The following is a 16,861-nucleotide window of genomic DNA, read 5'->3' as shown; positions in this document are numbered from 1 at the left end:
CCCCCAAATGGATTTTCTGGATCTGCCACTGGCTTGTCCCAAATATTTAGGCCAAGCTTATACAGTAGAACTCTAGCACTGATAATCTATGTATGGTTTGTTCCACACTGTATAGTCATGAAATAATGTGTAGATCTGTATTGATTTATCTGTCAGAAGACAAGTTCAAAAACGTATACATTGTAATACGCATGGATATTATAAGCAATAGTGGTGTTTTTCAAAACATACGACATACATGTATATACATATACCTTTTCTTGCCTTTGTTAAATATCGTAATAGTGGATATGTACATTTTCTAATACATTAATATTTTCAAATTCTCGGATTCACAACCATAGAGTAATATAGCAACTACAATTGCATCAAATAATTTTAAACGAAATTCAATTGACACACTATTCATTGCACATATTAAACTTTTTCTTTCTGTTTTTTTTTTCTTCTTTTTTTTTGATACAGGGATGATGGCATCTGCTCGACCAGTCAGGTTAAACAATTGAACCAGCCTTCTGCCATTCGTCTTTGTGTATATAGTACTGCGTATCGATTACTGTAATTCAGGTAGAACTGCCTAGTTTGGATCTTCACGCGTGTTTCCATCATCCCTCTATTGAAACCGAGATTTAAGCTGTATAATTTGATGGTAATTTATCAATATTTTTTATTCACATTAAAAAAAAATGTTGTGGGTTTAACATTGTGTCAATATATTTTATACTGGTATTTAGCATTATTCATTGTTGAGTTACATGCCGCTTCATCGATTCCTCTTTGACGAAAACAAAAACTCGATTTTAGAAAGTCAAACTTTCCAAACTTGTACACACCCATTCCTCAAACGTAAATCAGCATCCTTGTTGACTTGAGGATAAATATACTACTAGTAACTCACAACTATGATGAATGAATGGATGTTTAACGATACCCCATTTCCAAAATATACATCGGCTAGTGGGCTCCACTTTGAGGAAAAAAAAGAAAGAAATGTTTTATTTAACGACGCACTCAACACATTTTATTTACGGTTATATGGCGTCAGACATATGGTTAAGGACCACACAGATTTTGAGAGGAAACCCGCTGTCGCCATTACATGGGCTACTCTTCCGATTGGCAGCAAGGGATCTTTTATTTGCGCTTCCCACAGGCAGGATAGCACAAACCATGGCCTTTGTTGAACCAGTTATGGATCACTGGTCGGTGCAAGTGGTTTACACCTACCCATTGAGCCTTGCGGAGCACTCACTCAGGGTTTGGAGTCGGTATCTGGATTAAAAATCCCATGCCTCGACTGGGTTCCGAACCCAGTACCTACCAGCCTGTAGACCGATGGCCTGCCACGACGCCACCGAGGCCGGTCCACTTTGAGGAAGTCAATAACTGCCACCGGCCATTGGTTATGGCGGCAGGATTCGATTATAGTCACAGATCCTAATCAGTCAACGTGTTTCAGCAGTTTTCGAAAACATACGTTCATGAGAGACACTATACGCGGTCCTATATAATGTAAAGCAATCGGCCTCGGTGGTGTCGTGGTTAAGCCATCGGGTATAAGGCTGGTAGGTACTGGGTTCGCAGCCCGGTACCGGCTCCCACCCAGAGCGAGTTTTAACGACTCGATGGGTAGGTGTAAGACCACTACACCCTCTTCTCTCTCACTAACAACTAACACTCTGACCTGGACAGATAGCTTAGGTGTGTGCCCAGGACAGCGTACTTGAACCTTAATAAGCACGAAAATAAGCTGAAATGAAATGAATATAAAGCAAACTATATTAAGTTACTCAACTGTCACTAAAGGTATACTAAATATATGTGATGATAAACAATTTGTGCAACATATGATCAGTGAGATTATGCGGTTTAGTACCACACATCAGCATAGTAATGCATGACTACAATTAAATATTTTCATTCATCTTACACAATTAATGCAGTTGTTTTACTTGACTATGTATGTTTTCCCAGATATCCCAGGTGAAAGCTGACTAGTATATATTCACACATACAAACAAAACCAGATGGCTGCCCTATACAGGACTGCTATGATTATAACAAAAGGCCAATATATACGGTCGAAGGGTCCGTCATTCGGAAGGGCTATGGCACACAAACACACACACACACACACACACACACACTCATATTCCTTGGCTACACCAACGAAATGGAGTAATTATCTAAACTACACACAAGAAACAGGAGAGCGGATTGGTGAAGTTCGTTGTTGGCATTCTTCTTTCTTTTTTCTTGTTGAAGTCCATACATGATTTTGATGATTAGAACCCATAACCGATTTCGTAATAACATCAAATAAATGTTATTAAAATTTCACCGACAATAATTATGAATGCACAAAAATAAAATATTCATTATCAAATTATCTATATTCAAAAGTATGAACAAAATTAGCATGTTGTTCCGATTGCATGAAAAATAATTGTTATAATTAGCTGTCCGAACTGTATACTACCCGCCCCCACCCCCCACCCCCACCCCCGCGCGTGCTGTAACCTCACCGTGGTGCAGGGGTGTAACATTCTATTTGAGAATGGCCAATACAGCACACAGTCTATAAAAGTCACTATCTATCTGTGATATTTGTATTTTTGCACAGTTCTTTACACTGTTTTTATTTAAATCTTGAATTCTTATATTGATGTTGATCATCACTTTATTTGTTTGCATTACAATAGTTTGACGCCCAATAGCCGATGTATTTTTCGTGCTTGGGTGTCGTTAAACATTCATTCATTCATTCATTCATTCATTGTATACTACCCCCATCTCTATTTCCAAATAACAAAAAAACTAAGTTACTATGTCCCAGAATTCACCGTAGAGCATTAATGTTTAAACAGTACAGGGCCGTAGCTAGGATTTTTTTTTTTTTTTTGATTTTGATTTTTTTTTTTTTGGGGGGGGGGGGGAGGCAACTGAGTAGTTAATATGTCTAAAACTCCTTAAACGGTTAAGAAGAGAATTTTCTTTTAAGTTTCTATAATTTTTTCCGGATTTGGTCCCCCACCCCACCCTACCCCACCCCCGCTAGCTACAGCCCTGCAGTAATTCTCGAACAGCAATTCTTACAGAACCATACATCTGGGCAACTACCCAACAAACTAAGTATAACTTAGCCTCACGTAGCAATATCAGTCGTATAAACCAACTGTTTATTACCAAAATAAAATAAGGAATATTATTTCCAAGATTTCACAAACTCGGCAAGACTAGCAATACCTTCAATTTAATCCATGGAGTTCCAAATCAAATTTTCACCTTACCTTTCAAAGCACCTCAGTACCTCCTCTTCATAATCATCTCTTCTTAGAAAAAGTTTCCGCCACGTCAGCCCGGTGTTGTGACGATGTATATCATCCACAGACAGTGCACAGGTTGTCCGATGAGATGACGTATTGTGTACAGGCGACCCAAGTGTGTCGTGAATACTCGCTCCATATAAACTGGTTGCGACGTCGACATTTTCATAATAAAATCGATTGCCAAGGTGCTTCCGCAGTCGACCGCCAGCGCGTCTATCTACCCTGTCCACGGTGTCCCGTGCAGTCGGTACCAGTTAGTCTGACGTCATTGGCGATCTTACACAAGGAACATCATAGTTGACGTGACATCGTACAGTTAGTTTTCATTTCCCAGACATTCAGGTAAAAAAAACATGAGGATTAATTGCCTAACTTATTAACAGGAGCCATTTAATATTACCATATTGATACCAAATACATTTACATGCCAAGGGGAGCTAAAAATTACCCTTCGTGAAGTAATTGGGGGTGTAGGGAATGCGAGTGATAGCGCCCCTTAACCGCGAAGTCTGATTTCCGAAATGGTATTATCTTCTTCATAGTCTACTTAGATATCTTCCAAAATCTCGATTCTTTATCTTTATCAACAGTACCAATTCTGCTGTTCTGAACTGAGTAGCCCGTACTAATCTGCAGTTCGTTCTCTACAGATGGAATTGAAGTACATTGTATAGTTTAAAAGTACGTATACTGGTTTTACTATTTATTATTGTAAACTAGGACATATTTTTGAAGCCTGTCACAGCTCACTTATCATCCAACACACCCACTTTGGCAGCGAACTGCACCCTGCCAATATCGTCCCTGTAGTACCAATAAACAACGAAGAAAGGTATATCTCAAAGTAATTTGGAACAAAAATACAGAAAGTAACTTCAGAATTATAGGTGTGTTGTGATTTGTGGGGGGGGGGGGGGGGGGGTTTATAGTTTTTTTGTTTTTTTTTTGTTGTTGTTGTTGTTGCTGTTTGTTTGTTTGTTTTTTGTTGTTGTTGTTGTTGTTTTTTGGGGGGGTGTTATTATTATTGCTTTTTTGTTGTTTTTGGGGGAGGTGGTTTGGTGGGGTACTTTTCTCCGCGTGGTACACGTGTGCATAATCTCTTACATGATAATTCTGCATTCACGTTTCGTTGTAGAGCCCCGCTAGACATTGTCAATTTCATGTTTAATGCGTTTGAGAGTGACCTAGATTGTAAATACGTTTTAAATGCAATCGAAGAATAGGCGTCACGGGAACACAACAAACGTTGATGACCTATTTTTCAACATGTTAAAATTTCACAAATATAACACAAACTACAACTTCAAGGATTTTGCTTCGCTTCTTTCAAATGTCTATTTTCAGTATAAAAGACATGAAAGTTAATCATTCCGATCAGCTTGACATCCAATAACAGAACAAAGCAGCAGCTGATTAAATTGCATTATGTTCATTTTGACATTAAGCCTTTTCTGGGCTCTTGTGTGTGATAACCAAAACGAAGAAAGCACATTGTAGGTTGTTCTTTGTATATCTTATATACGTGGGCGTGGGTTTAAAAAAATATATATCATAAGAACTGTGAATGTACCTCTTGGGATATACTAGATCGGTTTGTCATTAATGAATTGTCAATAACCGGTTTATCCCGATTTTTTGCTGAATTTGAGACTCGTCAGTGATTTTCCGTTTTGTTCATCGATTCTCTCTCTCTCTCTCTCTCTCTCTCTCTCTCTCTCTCTCTCTCTCTCCCCCCCCCCGCCTGTCTGTCTATCTGTCCCTGTGTGTGTGTGTGTCTTTCTGTCTTAGTATGTGTCTCTCCCCTTTCACTCGCTCTCTCTCCTCTCTCTCTCTCTCTCTCTCTCTCTCTCTCTCTCTCTCTCTCTCTCTCTCTCTCTCTCTCTCTCTCTCTCTCAAAGTATCTGGAATGGCAGGTATCTTTGCGGTTAGATCGCCTTCTTTGGGGTGCGTTGATTGTAGAATTGTCATCCTTCTTTTGGATAGTAAATTAATATTTGAATGGCACCTCAGTACATTTTAAAACTATGGCTATCTGGTATCTACGTGGTGCGTTTATTTCGATATAGAGTATTTAAGAGAGAAATAGACAGAACAGGCCTTTGATGTACGATTTGTGGAGCATTGTTTGGACGGGAAAAACTCTGTAGATAGCGGTTGATTCTGCGGTCTATCGCACTTCAGGCGCACTATCACTGAGCTGCTATTTAAACAATGTTATCATGGCAATTAAAGCGGGGAGGGAACAGTCCTTGTAGTTTAACAGATATATGTTTCAGTCACCAGGATTTTGCTCTGTTCAAGCTAATCACAAATAAGCGTTACCATTTTATGATGTATAATGTCTAGAAACTATTTGGACATGTGTATTGTTGTGTTGTGGGCTTTGTTTTGATGCTTGAATTGCCTAAAGTCTACAGACTTTATAACAGCCAAAGTCAAGGCTTTTAGGTTTTACAATTGCTGGTCTAGGTGTACTCACCTGGGCACGAGACAATGTATATCTTTAAATGGCATGCCTATGATGAACATTTTGTAACAGATAAAAAATATATCTATTTGACAAAGGAAAATGAACTCTAAACAGTAGATGCAAATGATGTATATATGCCTAATATGGAAAGTCGTATAGATTTTTATGTATGCAGACAAGATAAAACGTTTCATGGCAGATGAAAAAGTATTAAATTATCGACGAAAGAAAGTTTTATTTTATCTTTCAAGACAAACATCAGATTTATGAGCGTATTCTTGTATCTCTCTCCATCTCTCTCTCTCTCTCTCTCTCTCTCTCTCTCTCTCTCTCTCTCTCTCTCTCTCTCTCTCTCTCTCTCACTGGCTCTCTATATCTCTGTCTCTACATCTTTTTAAATCTCTTACTTTCACTGCCCCCCCCCTCTCTCCCCCCCCCCCCCCAACCACCCACCCCCCACACACACACTATATCTGTCTCAGTGTGCATCTCTTTCAGTTTCAATGAGTCAATTAACACATATATATTACAGGACCAACTCGATAAGGTATATTTTATCATTTGTCCACAAGCATATTAGTCGCTCCGGATATCGAGAGGAGATGAATGCCTGTTCGTCGTGCACCACTCGGTTATCTCTGACTCCAGAAACGGCTAATAAGACAAATTATTGGCTTCGAGATGGATGCGTCTGCTTTGAAATCGAAACCATACCCAACCGATGGCAATTACCGAACATATATTGCACGGGCCAGTATCAAGCAGAAAAGTCCTTTAATGATACATGCCCTCATTACTGTCAACGGGTTCCCGTATCGGGAAACATTGACAGGGAAAACAGCGTGGAGATGGCGGACGAATTCAGTCCTATATATATATTAATATCTAATTATTAATACTTTTTTTCGTAAGGCTTCCCTTCGTCAAGAAAAGGGCAGACATTGAAATGTCGGTAGATATCTCTTGGTGACTTAATCTAGTTAAGGGGTAAAACTGGGTTATTATCTGTGAGAGGAGTAGATTTGAACTTGTGCACTCTACGACTCCGTGTTATTAAAGAAGTCGGTTGTTGTCGATTTGAGTGATAGGGGTGACGTCTTGTAGTTCGTGTAAATGATAAGGGCTATGTGATTGTGTCAGAAGTTCACTATTCACAGCGACAAGCAGAACACTAAATTACTAGTACTAGTATATTTTATATATAAACTATATAATAATATTAAAACTTAATGTTTGTTTTGTTTAACGACACCACTAGAGCACATTGATTTATTAATCATCGGCTATTGGATGTCAAACATTTGGTAATTCCGACATACAGTCTTAGAAAACTCGCTATAATTTTTTTCATTAGTAGCACCATCCCACATACAAGACAACACATACCACGGACTTATCTACTAATGCCCGTAATAGCATCGGGCGGATTCAGATAACATATCAGGTAAACGCAAGCTATTCTGTATTTTTACGTCTCCCATTAAACCTAGGACTAATTTACAATATAACCTGTACCATGACAGTGTTAAAATTACCATTTGTCATTACCATGTAGCCGTTAAAACAATAAGTGATACGTATGTCTTTGGATCTGTTTCATGCTATATGTGTTTCGAGCATATAGATATATATATATATATATATATATATATATATATATATATATATATATATATAGATACATACATACATACATACATACATACATACATATACATGTATATATACATGTATATATATATATATATATATATATATATATATGTATATATGTAAGTGTGTGTGTGTGTGTGTGTGTGTGTGTGTGCATGTGTGTGTGTGTGTGTGTGTGTACATACGTGTGCGAGTATGGTATTATATACATTATAGTTTTAGATTATCATCAAAGACCAATGTTCATAATTTGATGTGTCTTTTAGACTGACATAGATCCATCGAACACCGTCAGTGGAGTTAACAGGTGTAAAATGACATATCATAGGCAGAACGTGTGATGGGTTAATCAGACAACTGTCGTCAAAGACTGACTATATCGCGATTGCAAGTTTGAATTTTGTTTATATATATATGTATGTATATATATATATATATATATATATATATATATATATATATATATATATATATATATATATATATATATATATATACATGGACAGTATGTAAAGTGTAATGTACATTATAACACAAATTGAAAAATGAAAGGAGTGACACTTTGTTTATTCTGCTGTTTTATGTGTCAGAGATAATGTCATTGTGTGTCTCGTGAACTGAAGTACAAAATGTTCATTGTTATCAACATAAGATTCTCTTCGTAGAGGGTTTTTAAATATATGCACGTCCTAACAAATAGGGCCGCACGTACCACGATTTTCGATATACCAATAGTGGAACATTTGATTGACTGAAAAGTGTTAACGGGTCTTATGAGTTCAAGTTCCTTATTGCTTTAAAGTTATACAACTTATAAGCTTTATAATAAAAACAGCAAAATATAATAAATACATATTTGCAATATCTGGTAATGGCGGGGAACGCTACAGCACTATCTAAAACACATTCATGCATGAAAAACCAATATATATCTAAAATAAACGAAATAAACCCTACATATATGCATGATAAATAATTACGTGGGTGGTAATATGGAAGATATTAAATATAAACACATCACGTGCATAAGGAAAATTGTGACACATGATAGACATTGACCTTAAAATTGTTTAGATTATCAATTTCCGTACATTCGAAGTGTTTTTGGTCATCCTGGTGTTTTTAATATCACAAAATGCATTTCTCATATTTTTTAAAAACGCACGTGCGTCTGAGAAGTAACAGTTATGGGGTCGACTTTTAGTCTATTCATAGAGGGTATTTCACCATTTCAAAGTCACAGACTCATGTTTCACTCAATTGCAACTTTATCTAAATGTGTTGCAGGTTTGTAGATAACTAAACTTAGTGTTAATTTTCACGGGTTGAAACTAGGGTATGTCCCTTTAAAGATTTAAACATTAAAGTATGTGCACTAAAACGTATTCGTATAAAGTATGGACGTCGGAAACAAAACTGGGTGGGACGTAACTCGGTGGTAAAGCGCGCGTCTGAAGCGCGACTGGTCTAGGATCGATCCCCGTCGGCGGGCCAATTAGGCTATTTATCGTTCTAGCCAGTGTACCACGACTGATATATCAAAGTCCGTGGTATGTGATATTCTGTCTGTGGAATGGATCATGTAAAAGATCCCTTGCTACTAAATGAAAAATGTTGCGGATTTCCACTTTTGGACTATATGACTATATTAGTAGATAAGATAGCAAGAACAAATATTACATATTTGTTATCTTAGAAGTGGTGTACTGACCGGAAGTAGAAAACTTTAGAATCACTGATTCAGCCTATTAAAGATTCTTGTGCATAATGAGGCGAATATTTTGTCTTCTCTATCATGTTTTTTTTTTTCATTTATCAACTTATTTTCGTGCTTATATCCAACTGAGATTAAAGCACGCTGACCTGGACACACACCTCAGCTATCTTTAAATAGAGAAGAGGATGTAGTGGTCTTACACCTACCCATTGAGTCGTTAAAACTCGCTCAGGATGGGAGCCGGTACTGGGCTGCGAACCCTGTACCTACCAGCCTTATGTCCTATGGCTTAACCACGACAGCACCGATTCTCTATCAAAACTAAGCTATGCCGCCGGAGTGTTGGTAAACACATTGTCTTTGGTAATATTTCTCCTGTTTTTCTTTTCTTTTTTATTATTTTTTTCATTTTATTATTATTATTTATTATTATTATTATTATTATTATTATTATTATTATTATTATTAATTTATTTTTATTTTTTATTTTTTATTTTGTTTGCTATTTAGACACCTTGAACGTAACAATCTGATTTTTTATTATCTATCCCAATTAATCTAACGAAATGTGATTAAGGCAGAAAGAGTAAAAAAAACAATATTGCGTTAAAGTTAAAGTCTCTGGTTACCATGTTATAACATCATGTACAAATATGAAATACAAGCTCAAATGCACTTTTAAAAAACTCGTGTGTGTTCGCTATGAACAGAGATCGTCAAAAGTATACGCTTGATTCGTCGCCTGTGCCGCCATAGCTCGGCAAAGCACAAACGACAGCCTGTTGTCAGGTTTAGTTAACACGTGCGTTTGCCGATTTCAAATTGTAGGGTTCGTCTCAAAAAATTAAAAGAGAAATCTTGCGCTGTATAAAGAACGTTCGGCTGAGGATACGGTATTAGAGTCTTTCGTTAAAACCGATTTGATCTTAACAACGTATTATCGACAATCGTACCTTCCTATTTCAGAATTAATATTTTATAAAGTGTTAGTAGAACTTTCAAAGTTTAGTTTGTATACTAGTAACACATTAATCATGTATATATTTTTAAAATAAAATATACTAAAGTAGACAATGAACGTTTTCACTTCTTAATTTTACGTGTTAAAATCCACAAATTCAAATAAATATTCTTTCGTTTGGAAAGGGTAAAGTTACGGGGTGGGGTGGGTGTTTAACAATATCAGAGTTAGAGCATATTGATTTAATAATCAACCGACGCCATACAACCGTAAATAAAATGTGTTGAGTGCGTCGTTAAATAAAACATATCCTATCCTTCCTTCCATCTGTTGTTGGATGTCTAACATTTGGTAATTTTGACATATAATCTTAGAGAGGAATCGGGTGCATGTGCAGGGGGAGGGTATTGGAGGTCGAAACCCTTACTTGCCCAAGCTTAAAAACAATTGAAATGTATTTTCTGGGAGAGCATGGCCCTATATAAACTTCGCTCAAAACAGGAATACAAGGTCGTAAAACAGAACTCGCGAAGGTATTACGTAACTACTGGCCACATGGCCTCCACAACTGGTATGGGTGTGTATTAGGGGATACGGTCGCGCGGAGGTATTACGTAACAAAGTGCCCACCTAGTCTAAGTGCATATTGGGAACAGCTCGACCACCGTCGCGCGGGGGTATTACGTAATCACGCTGCACACAGCCCTCTAAAACCATTAACATCGCCACAGGCGAAAAAAATAAGAGCATGTTCCGTCACACACACCCACCTCAAAAAGGATATTTCCTCTACTCTAGGAATAGGGAAATATACTACATTTAAAACAAAATGTGCGTTAACCGACGCATCCGGGCATTTATAACACATAGTAATAAGGTGACTACCCGTAATCACACTGAGTCTCTGAGTCCCTGGTATACAATAAAATATATAAAAACAAAACAGAAATCAAGAATGTCAACACATTATCATAACGTTCAACTTCGGGACAGGGCATCAGCGATTACATTGGATGTGCCCTTGATATGTTCAATGGTAATTGGGAATTCCTGCAGAAGAAGACTCCATCTCAAAACTCTCTGGTTGGTGGCTTTCATTCTGTGAATGAAAGAGAGCGGATTATGATCAGTAAAGACCACCACTTGATGCAATGCCGACTTCACGTAGATCTGAAAATGCTTCAGAGCTTGTACCCTGGCCAAAGCTTCCTTCTCTATAGTGGAATAGTTCACCTGGTGTTTGTCAAACTTTTTGGAGAAGACACTTACAGGATGGTCCAGTCCATTTTCGTCTTCTTGGAACAGCACAGCTCCAGCTCCCACGTCACTGGCATCCACAGCCAGCTTGAAAGGCATTCGGTAGTCTGGTGCTGCCATCACGGGAGACGAGGAGAGCATCTGCTTGAGACGGTTGAATGACTTCTCGCATTCATCTGACCACTGGAACTTCGTTTCCTTCTTTAGCAGCGATGTGATGGGGGCAGCTACCGTCGCAAATTTAGCACAGAAACGACGATAATAACCGGCCATACCAAGGAACCGGCGAACTTCACGACGGTTGGTCGGTGCAGGGTACTGGCTGATGCTTAGTATCTTGGCCTGCAGTGGGGCGACACAACCATGTCCGACAGTATGACCTAAGTAGTTCACTGAAGCTTTCACGAATTCACATTTGCCCAGATTCACAGTCAAGTTAGCTTTCTGTAGGCGACTGAATATTTGTTGTAACCCGGTTAAATGTTCATCCCAAGTGTCGGTGGCTAACACCACATTGTCCAGATACACACTGACGTTTTCTAAGTCTGATAACACCTGGTTCATCATCCTTTGAAAGGCAGCAGGGGCAGTCTTCAAACCAAACGGCATCACTCGGAATTGGAAGAGGCCGTCAGGTGTGATGATCGCCAGAATGTCCTTAGCTTCCTCCGTTAACGGAATGGCATACAAACCCTTCAATAGGTCCAATTTGGTGATGTATTGAGCGTGTCCAACTCGGTCGATGCAATCGTCAAGGCGGGATAGAGGGTAGGCATCTGCCTTGATGGGTTGATTCACGCGACGTAGGTCAGCACACACCCGAAAACTGTTATCTCCCTTTTGAATCAGTATAACAGGTGATGTCGTGTTCCAACATGTAATCTATCTTCTTTTTCAGTGCCGCACGTTTTACAGGGTTTATCCGATAGGCATGCTGTCGAATCGGTGTAGCGTTGGGTTCCAAGCGCACATCCTGGATTAAGGTATTGGTAACCGTTGGAAAGTCCTGACAAATGGAAACATTGTCTTGTATCAACGTAGTCAACTTTGCTCGCTGGGGGCTGTCAAGGTGCTGTAGATAAGAACTCAAGTCTGCTAGAATCTGGCTGTTGGTTAACTTGATCTCTGCAGTCTTGACGTCATCACAGGAAATTGAGTGACTCTCAATGTGGACAGGTAACACTGGAACTATCGGCAGTTTTCGCTATAGAAAGAAAGAAATGTTTTATTTAACGACGCACTCAACACATTTTATTTACGGTTATATGGCGTCAGACATATGGTTAAGGACCACACAGATTTTGAGAGGAAACCCGCTGTCGCCACTACATGGCTACTCTTTCCGATTAGCAGCAAGGGATCTTTTATTTGCGCTTCCCACAAGCAGGATAGCACAAACCATGGCCTTTGTGGAACCAGTTATGGATCACTGGTCGGTGCAAGTGGTTTACACCTACCCATTGAGCCTTGCGGAGCACTCACTCAGGGTTTGGAGTCGGTATCTGGATTAAAAAACCCATGCCTCGACTGCGATCCGAACCCAGTACCTACCAGCCTGTAGACCGATGGCCTAACCACGATGCCACCGAGGCCGGTCCTTTGCCGTTCGGAATACTAAGTTTAAAAACAGCATGTAGCTCTCTTTTTACTTTTCGGTGAACAGTTAAAAAACGCGCTAAATTTCCTTCAAGAAACTAAGCAATTTTTTTCTCTTTTGATTTAATCCTACGGGACATTCAAAATTCAATAGCACCAACATTTCCCCTGCCCGCTACTTGCCAGCGCAGGCTGTCCCCTCTCACACCCACCTACCCATACCCTTTTCTAGCCCTGGACGGAAGAGCCGGCCGAGGCCGGCACCTGCGCCCAGAACAGGCGTGCGCTACAACAGCTTGTTCTGAATGTGTATATCCCTGTCCCGAGTCAGACCCCCGATCCTATCGGAGGCCGGACCCCGGGATAGGCGTGTTCGAAACCCTAGTGGTATATGGACACGTTAAACAAGTTACTAAGCTAAGCTGAATGTGTACGTAAAACCCTATTATGACTTGACTCGATCCGACCTTTGCCGTTGGACTTCTCAACGGACTTTTCTTTTCCTCTCAATCAATAATTAAATGCCTCCAATCTTTTTATCGAGCTAAAATTCCTCCCCCGGGACCGCAAAACCTTGCGCAACTTGTCGAAACCAATCAGCGTCCTGTTTTTTTTTCAATTCCGTACAGGACAGTTTTCATCTTATTCAATAAGACGTTCACCTAAAACTAGCATGTCATGGACGCTCGCGGGTTTATGGCATGACGTAAAATTGTTGCAGTCTGAAACGATTTACAAATGCGAGATATTTCGACGGTTCGGCTTTAGTTCATGAACGGGAGTACATAGCCCGAGTACTCTGACTGTAAGAGAGCTAGACGGACATTTGGACATAATGATAAATACGCTCTCATTACACAGCTTGGTCTCTGACTGTAATGAGAGCGTATTTATGTCCAAATGTCCGTCTAGCTCTCTTACAGTCAGAGTACTCGGGCTAGGGAGTACAGTTCTGATGTCGTCTGATGCAAAAATTTCAACTATCGTGTAGTTTCATAAAATATTTTGAATTCGTTAAAAAATTCTTTCTTTTTGTTATTAATTTCCACTGTAAGTTGAAATACCATTACAGTTTACCGATGTTGAGTGTGCACGTGCACTCCAGTGGAAAGGTATGGGAAGGAAGGAAGGGAAAGTTTTATTTAACGACGCACTCAACACATTTTATTTACAGTTATATGGCGTCAGACATATGGTTAAGGACCACACAGATATTGAGAGAGGAAACCCGCCGTCGCCACTTCATGGGCTACTCTTTTCGATTAGCAGCAAGAGATCTATTGTTTGTTTTGTTTTGTGGGGTTTTTTTTGTTTTGGTTTTTGTTGGGGGTTTTTGCGTATTTTATGTTTGTTTGGGGGGTTTTTTTTTGTTGTTTTTTGTTTTGGTTTTTTGTTTTTTTTTTGTTTTGTGTTTTGGGTTTTTTGTTGTATTTATGTTTGCTTGTTTTTACATCAGCTATCCACATAAAATATACTTCAATTAAAGCAAGTATAATTAGAGGGGGTCAACAGACTGACCAGACGTGCATCTCCCCCATGTCATCAATTCTGGAACTTCCTCTAGATTTAGATAGTCACCGCGCGTTTTTTGGATTGTGTGTGTATTTTGTGGAATAACATAAAAATAGCTTTTTGTGATTATCTTATTTTGTATTCCATAAAAGGAAATCTGTTTATCGAGTTAAATGACTTTAAACGGTCGGTATACCCAGGTATAGACATTAAAGCCGCACGCCCTAGTTCCATCCAGCGAAAATAAATTATAATTTGGTTAATCTACAAACCTGTAACACACTTAGATCACGTTTTTATCAAATGGAGTGAAAAAGCAGGTTTTATATCGATAAATACCATGGGAATCCCCATGTCCCAATTGCTTGAAATAATTTTGAAAGTTAGTATTCTGATGTCACCGATAGATGTCGCTCGAAGCACAACAATGCCTACGTCGCGACAAATTTCACTAAGTGCGCACAGACTTGGGGTTGCGTTCGTTTCACCTTTCCTGGACATGTTCCAACTGTTCTGTCCTGGTTGTATCCCCTCTCCAGATATCGTAAGACTTAGCAAAATTATTGGTTTTAAGGGTTTGTAACGTTTTGTATTGAGATACTTACTTGTCTGAACTTTATTGTTACTGAAAATGTTCACGAACTGTGAAGAAAAATCTCACAAATGAACAACAAGCAAACGACAACAAATCGGATGTTGATTGCGCGAACCGTGCACGAGAAAACAAACCGAACCAAAATGATAACGTCTGTGACGTTTACAAAGGAAGATTCCCTCTAAAAATAGATTAGACCTCGCTTGCTTAACGGTTTTTTTCTCGAGTGCACGCGGCTTTTTAAGAAATACAAAAAATGCATTTCGTGGTTTTACAAACATCAGGATTACCAGGATTACCAAAAAGCACTTCAGGTGAATGGAAATGTGTATTCTAAATAATAAAATGTAAGTAAAGTGCAATTTTATTTGTGAAAAAATGGGTTTAATAGCGAAAAACAACGCCGTAATGGTTAAAAACTAGCCGTAACTAGGGCGTTCCCCTTTAAGAAATGTATTACGCTGAAGCACTTACAAAAGCATTGACAGTATAATAAACACGTTTAATAATAAATAGTAGAACTTTATAAATAAATTAAAGTAAGGTAATATATTAGAATATAAAAATAATATATTGCAGAATTTTTCTAATTTATTGAAGAATACTACAATAGATGACAGCATTTAAAAAAAAAAAATTAAAACGTCAAAACTTTAACAATTTTGAAATTACAGATAACAGTGAATAATAAATAAAAAAATACTTAAAAAAACAAAAATGATAAATAAAAAAAAACATTAGAAAGATAAAATAAGAGATAATGCTTAAAGACTAAATCATTAAAATGTATAAATTTAAGTCAAATTATCCCATAACATTAGAATAGATGACAAAGCTTCACAACTGAATCAAAGAAACATAAAATATTGGAAAATAAAAATAACTTCTGGATACTTCGTCTTTTTGCTACGCAGACATTCACAATGCATGCAAACAATAAATATGTGTACACTATGAAAACGTAAAGGTCACCGTGCATTGATCTTGTTCAAAACTATTTTGAACTGGAAAACCAATAGTGTATCTATTCAGTTCAAAGTTAATATTTAAAATGTCAACTACAAAAAACAAACCCACGCGTTAAAATCTTTAAGAGATATATGGAATAAACCTATCCATTTCTTTTCGCTTAAAAGTCCATATATTTATTCTGTTAAAGTATGTTGTGTTAAAAGTGTATATATCTATTCTATTAAGAATGCATATCTCTGTTATATCTATTCTGTTAAAATTTAGGGGGGGGGGGTTAATGTTTGTTTTGTTTCACGACACCACTAGAGCACGGATCGAACGGGTGGGGGGTCACAGGGGTCCCGTGACCCCTCTTTTGCAGAAAGTTACGGGTTGCAGGTCTGCTGTGATCCTTAAATATGTTTTTATTCATGTGGACACAGTAGCTACACATATTGCACTAAAACAAACACTGAGAAGACCTAAATTATGAATTCCTTTTAAAATTATACTAAATCTACTCTAAGCATGGTCTATTCTAAGTGGTTAATTAACGCATATAAACCAAGAGATTGCACCTTTAAGATTGGGATCTTCGTGAGTACTTGAGTAAACGTCAAGAAAGAGCACCCTCGTTTAATTATATTTTACGTCGTTTTTGCCAAATGTTTGCCTCCACTTTCATTATAGGTTTATGAAAAATGGAGGGAAAACAAATTTGAAGTTGAATGTGTGGAATGCAATACAGTCCTTGGCTTTTGGAAAACAAAGGCGAGTGAACAATCGCACACCATCAAAATGATAAGGCGAGTGAACAATC

At 38.2% G+C, this 16,861-nt stretch overlaps 1 long non-coding RNA gene across 1 annotated transcript; it reads left to right on the top strand.

The window, feature by feature from the left end:
* Positions 1–456: 456 nt before the first annotated feature.
* Positions 457–16,861, top strand: LOC121374153. Its single transcript, XR_005958192.1, has 3 exons — positions 457–649; positions 3,920–4,010; positions 16,732–16,861. It is a non-coding gene; the product is annotated as an uncharacterized LOC121374153 (long non-coding RNA).

This window comes from Gigantopelta aegis, chromosome 6, assembly GCF_016097555.1.
Source record: "Gigantopelta aegis isolate Gae_Host chromosome 6, Gae_host_genome, whole genome shotgun sequence".
Taxonomy (NCBI): domain Eukaryota; kingdom Metazoa; phylum Mollusca; class Gastropoda; order Neomphalida; family Peltospiridae; genus Gigantopelta; species Gigantopelta aegis.
This window is presented reverse-complemented; position numbering and strand designations above follow the sequence as displayed.